The 6,000-nt window shown below is 40.6% G+C and overlaps 1 long non-coding RNA gene across 2 annotated transcripts in view; it reads left to right on the plus strand.

Annotated features, from left to right (window-relative positions):
- LOC109145702 overlaps positions 1-4,296 on the plus strand; it is a 30,406-nt gene extending 26,110 nt beyond the window's left edge. For both annotated transcript variants that reach the window (XR_005603367.1, XR_002047347.1), the window contains exons 2-3: positions 2,396-2,534; positions 3,700-4,296. This is a non-coding gene — a long non-coding RNA (uncharacterized LOC109145702). The remainder of the gene's footprint in view (positions 1-2,395; positions 2,535-3,699) is intronic.
- The last annotated feature ends 1,704 nt before the right edge of the window (positions 4,297-6,000 follow it).

The raw sequence follows: 6,000 nt of genomic DNA on the forward strand, positions 1-6,000 counted from the left end.
ATTAAAAAAATTGCTGTAGCACTGAATGATAGATCTGAATCATGAGTAGCTCTACTGTGAGTATTAAATAGCCCTATTACAAATCATCCCCAAATCTCTTCCTTCCTCAGATGCTCTTGAGCATCATTTCTGCAATGCCACTTGAAATGTGTGAGTCAAATACGTTATTTATTTCAAAGTATGCCTTCCAGCCTTACTGAGCAATTCTATAGTTTATTCTGTAACCCTTGTCCCTCTTCTTAGTATTTTGGATTCATATGAGTGTTTCTGCTGTAAATTGCTCAGAATAGTTTAGGTTCTGTTAAAACAGTAAATGCTCCTGGCCCTACCTGTGCAAATTGTCTTACTAAGGTCAGTAAATTTATCTACTGGTACAGCTGAGGAAAATATTTTAGCAGTTTTTCTGGGGCAAAAATGGTGACTCAGTGGCAGTGTAACATTTTATAGATTCCCATCAGCTGAAAAATGTGGCCACTTGGAGCATTGAAAACAATAAACTATTTTTTTTTAAATAAAATGTTTTGTTCTGATCTTTTCAGGGTAATACATGTTGATTTTTTAACATAGTGGTTTTTTTCATTTTAGAAGTCCTCATTCAATTCTGTCACAAAAATCCATTCCTTTTTAGCCTGCATAAACTGAAATCCCATTTCAATCAAAATTATACTCTGTAAGATTAAACAGAGCATTTTGTGTGATTCTGAGCCAGTATTTCTTACTTTCAGCTCACCAAAAATTTTGAAAATGTATTATTTTTGGTGAGCTCAGAGCATATATTTAAATTATTCACCGGAGCTGTGAGGAATGGAAAAATTAGATTGTCTCAGAGCTCAAATCTGATGCCAGATCCATGGCTGCAGTAAATCAGCATAGCTGTGCTGATGTCGGGTTAGCTGGGTGGTTTTATGCCAGGAAGGAATCCATCTCCATTTAAATATTTGGCTCAGTGGGAATGTGTAGATGGACTCTTCAGATGCCTATGGCTTGGAGCTGAGATCTTGAGAGGAAAGACTTGCAAGACAGAAGTATTGTCTGACTTATCTGTAGCATTAATGTGTGATGCCAGTGTTTCAGTACTAAGTGTTGGTGTACATTCTGTGTGCAGGGCCAGTATTACGTGAATTCTCTTCCACACTCCTATTCACTAGGAATATTAAAAGTTGCATAACTTCCAAGTCTTTCTATGTGCTGTTGATTAGCATTCCACCAGGATCACTAACCTATTGGAGTGTCTGTCACAATTGGTGGAAAAGAGTCTTTTATTTCCTTCTGAAATGATTTTGCTTTTCGTCAGTGGTGTCCATAGCAACCCATACTGGTAGTGATGAGTCCCTGATTCTGTTGCAGGCTCTCCACAGCAGCGTCTTGCCAGGAACAACAGTTGACCTGGCATTGTGAGGCTGCTAGGGGACACGAAGCCACACTGGTTCTCCTGAGGAATGGGAGGTGTCTTTCCACACGTGGCAGGTCATTTCTGGTAAATGGTGTGGCTGAGTTCTGGTCACACTGACATCTTCCCTTATTCTGAACACAGTGAAATCTTACTCTGGAGGGTCTTGTGCCTGAAATGCCTTATATGAATGTGCCAGGGTACACGTTTCTCTGCACGTCTGTAACTATTTCCACAAGTATGAGTTTGCTGCTCCAAGCTGAAAGTTAGTTCTGGGTAGCAAATAGTCTGTGGAAGAGATTGTCCAAGGGACAAGGAAAGCAGTTTGTCCCTTAATCTTCTCAGTCATCTCTCCCTGTTTTAACCTTTCTGTCTAAGTAAAATACATGTCAAGAAATGAGTAATCTGCAATACAGACTATCTCTGCTGCAGACTTCAGATCAGAACCAACAATCTAATGTCAAATAAGAATGACTTCATTACATAGACAGAAGCTGGCAAGGAAGACAAAATGCTCTGTTGTGGTCCCTTGTGCCTTAACCTAACAAGTCGTGGACTTAGTAAGAATTGTCTTTATATCACAATGTGCATAAAGCAGGGACAAGATCCAGTGACCTTTCTTCATGCGAGCAATTCTTGCTCACATATGTAATCAATGGGATGGTTTGCTTAGGTAAAGTTTCTCTGCATGTGTAAAAGTAGAAAGGACCTGGACAAAATCCCACAGTTTTTCTTTCTCTGACTCATACTTGTCTCTGGATTTGTGTGTCTATTGGCACTGTCCAAGCCCCACATACATCTCTGCAGTTCTTTAGGTTGCATTTTGAGTGCCAAACAGACATCCTGCATTTCTCATGCACCCATCGAAGGATCTGCCTTTTAGAAGCAAGAAGTCTTGACCAAATGTCTGTTGCATGAAAGGAAAATGATTTGTACTGACTGCAATGCCATCTTCCTTTGTGCTGGTGGTGTGTCATTTCTCGTGTTCAGTGTCATTTTTTCCAGGAGAGCTTCACCCTGAAGTCCCGGAGTGAGGGTCCCACCTGAGCTGCAGCCAAGCACAATGAACGTTGTGTTAACAGATGGACAGGCCTGGAGTCAGTAGAGCGTGCCTGAGTGTGAGTGCTGAGAGCAGAACTTGCAGGTGGGAATGGCCAAATGTCTGTCTGTACTGTGGTTAGGGGGACATACCATTGCTAATTCTGCTCTGGGCTGACTTAACTGAAAAAAGGAATTCTTCCCTCACCACATAAGGTGAGGTTTTGGCCTGTTGGAATTGCCTGGGTGGTGCAAAGGAAGGTGGGGTGTAGAGAGACATTCTAATTAAGTCTCTATCCCCTTTTGTTCATATCTTTTTAGGAAAGCCCCCATGGAATAGACCAAAATAAGCTCCTACCCCTAGCTGAATAAGTTGTCAGGGTGCAGAACTATATTCTGCAGACTTATGCATGTGTAAGGGGTGTGTAACATTTTTGTCTGAATGGAGCCCTATGTTCTCATAATTTATAGTAAGTAATCTTATTTGCAAAGCATGCCGTTACAGTTTTAAAAAACAGGTTAATTGACTTGCATAAAAATCAAACATGTCAAAGTTTTCCATCTCGACACAAACACCACATTGAGCAGCACATTGCTACAATAGCCATGATGCAGTCTGAGCTACCTATTGAGATATTTCATAAACCAAAATGGAATCTTAAAAAGTTTGTCAGTTTTGCATACCTCTGAGTTTCTGAATTTAGGAGTCCATTACTCGACTAATTATACAATGTTTTATTTTTTTCCTTGTGTAAATAAACAAACTTGTGTCTGAATTTTGGCAAGAGGCACTAGAAGCCAATTAGAAGGTGTTCCCAATGCATTACAGTATTACAAACAAGATGCCTTTTCTTAGAAAGGCGAACACACCATGTTTCTTTTAATGAGTGTGAAAATATACCAGTTGCTTAATCACTAGCAACTTATAAGCATAAGTGAGTCCTTTCTCAGGAATGAAAAACATAGCTTAGTTTCTTTACTAACAGATGACATTTTAATTTAAAGCTCCAGTTTTTGTCTGGAAGGGCTAAAGCATCTGAATTATTTGAGAGAGAAATAGCAGGTAGAGGGGAGGTATGAGAGAGCAGGCAGGATTTTCTTTGCGTAGACTTCACCCCATGCTCCTTTGAGTGGTGAGGGGAATGTGTATCCCCTCAGGCTGTGTCTGCAGTGCCATCTGAGGTACTGTGCCATGCCTAGCATGAAACTGGATCCAAAACTAAAGCACCATGACTTACTTAAGAGTAAGATATTATTTCTGCATGTTTTAGGTCTGGGCTGGAGCAGCATCCCCAGCAGAGCGAGCCCAAGGAAGGATGGTGGCTCAGCTGCAGTTTCTTCCCGTGGTCCTCTTCTTGGTGAAAAACAGGGATACAGCCTGGAGTTACTCTGAAAGGATAAAGCATCCTCCTGTGCAGCCCAGGCAAGTCACAATATGCTCGTTGTGAAGCAACAAAAATACTAAGCTGGATAAGAGGCTAGATAGAACAAGTAGCTCCATATAGAGACCCTTTATCCTTGTTTTCCTTGAAATGTTTGTCTAGAAACATAAAGGTCACTTGATTTATGACTTGTTCAACAAGCTCCAAATCAGATGGTGTTGCATTCAGAGCAGTGAATCTGTCAGCCTGGCATTGCTCCACTGACGCCAGTGGAGTGCTGCAAATTCCACACGACACATCCCCAGCTGCTCTCACTGGGGTTATGGCAGGAGTGTGGTGCTTGTCAGCAGATAGAAGTGTGGAAGGATCTGGACCATCACGATTTCTAATCCTTCTCATAAAAATAAAATAAGCCTTGGGAAAGCTCTCCAGTGTTACTTAAAAATAGAAGAAAGAGTGTTAGTGGTTTTAGATGGATTACGTAAATTACTAGTTTATTAGAAAAAGGGATAATTTTAAAAAGAGAAAATTTCCCTCGAAGGGAATGTTTAACTTCTTTGCATTACTTTATGGATATTTTATTTTACATTTAAAAATAATTAAATCTTTTAAAGCAGAAATTTTCTCTTTCCCTTTTTTTTTGTCAAATAATGCTGTCCCTCCTTCAGAGCTCCCCAGCTTCTTGTGAGCTATCCTCAGTGCTGCTCAGCCCTGAGGCATGAGCTGGAGCTCAGTGAGATACTGTGCCTGGCTTTGGCCAGGGCCTGTGCAGGTACTCTTAATTCAAGGCAAGGTAATGCTGACTTAGCCAGAAAACCAAGCACAGAAGGTTTAATCCAAAGCCAGCTACTGCCCAGCTTTAGTTGTGCCAGGTACATGAGTTAGATTACTAAGTTAGCAGTTTGTGTCCTGGGTTCCAGTGGAGCATTCAGAGAGGCAGAGCACAGTTCTCAGCCTATTTAGTGCCTTATTTGCTCTAAAGCACGGTCAGAATTTTCACACAGGCATTATAATAACAGCAAAAGCAGCTCAGGAGTCTGTGAAAGATAAGGAAGAAGAAGAGGAAGAAAATGTAGAAAATTCCCCCTTGTACTGTGATTTTTAATGGAAAGTCGGTCTTGTCAAAAAATTGGGTTATTTTTTCCTTTGGCTAATGCATCTCAAAATGTTCAAGTTCAGGTTCTGAAAAAAATGCGAGGCTTTGATTGGGTAGAAAATTATTTTTAAAACCAGGAAAAAGTCAGGTTTGCTTGTAAAAATTCTTTGGCTTTCAGTGCCCAAAAGCAGAGGGGAAGAACTTTGTTCAAAACTAAAACATTTCAGCTTTCTGTCACTGAAAACCAAAAAGTTGTCATTGAATTTTTTGTGGTGAAAGTAATAGTTTCTAATCTAGTTCTGAGGTTTTCCAGGACATTTTGGGAATAGCAAGCTGTGCTCTGGATGGGGACAGAGAAGGCCAGTTCTCAGCTTTGTCAGAGATTTCTGACAGTCTCTTTGGGTATGTCCACATGCCCTGATAGAGGTGACCCAGGGCTCTGCTGGAGTCAGTTATGTCTAGTTTGGTAGAAAATAGTCACTTAATGCTTTTCTGTCTCACTTTTTCTTCTGTAAAATGGGAATAATATCCTTGACCTCTTTTCTCTCCTTAGTGTGTTGGTGCTCTCTGACGGGGTCTGTGTCTCTTGGCAAATGAAGTCCCGTTTGTAGCTGCAGAGACATGGCTGCTGAAGGCTCCTGGTAGTACTGCTAAGGAAACAATATATACCTAAATACTCCCTTTTATTCAGATTTTTATAAGCATTTTGCTTTACTGGGAAAGATCTTCAGCTATTTTAAATTTGGAAGGTGTCCACCAAAGTGACAGCAGCTCTACCAACTTACACCAGCTGAGGAGCTTGGCTCCAAAGTGTGCTTAGGGGGAGAAAAGTAAACTTGTGGTGTAGGAATCCTTTTGTTAATACAATTACCGTATTTTGTGTTTACAGCATTTTTAAAAGTTCTGTTAAAAATAAATTCCTGAAGTCCTGGATAAATAAATACTGTACAGAAGAGTTCTCTGTAGCCACAAAGGTGCCAAAAATTATCAGTAATCCTCAGTCAGATGGAATGTACAGTTGGCCAGGGGATGGCAGGAAAAAGTCCTCACCAGTTCTGCCTCATATTCCCATACAATGAGAGATGCCAAGTTTT

This window comes from Corvus cornix, chromosome 18 (assembly GCF_000738735.6).
Source record: "Corvus cornix cornix isolate S_Up_H32 chromosome 18, ASM73873v5, whole genome shotgun sequence".
In the NCBI taxonomy this organism is placed as follows: Eukaryota; Metazoa; Chordata; class Aves; order Passeriformes; family Corvidae; genus Corvus; species Corvus cornix.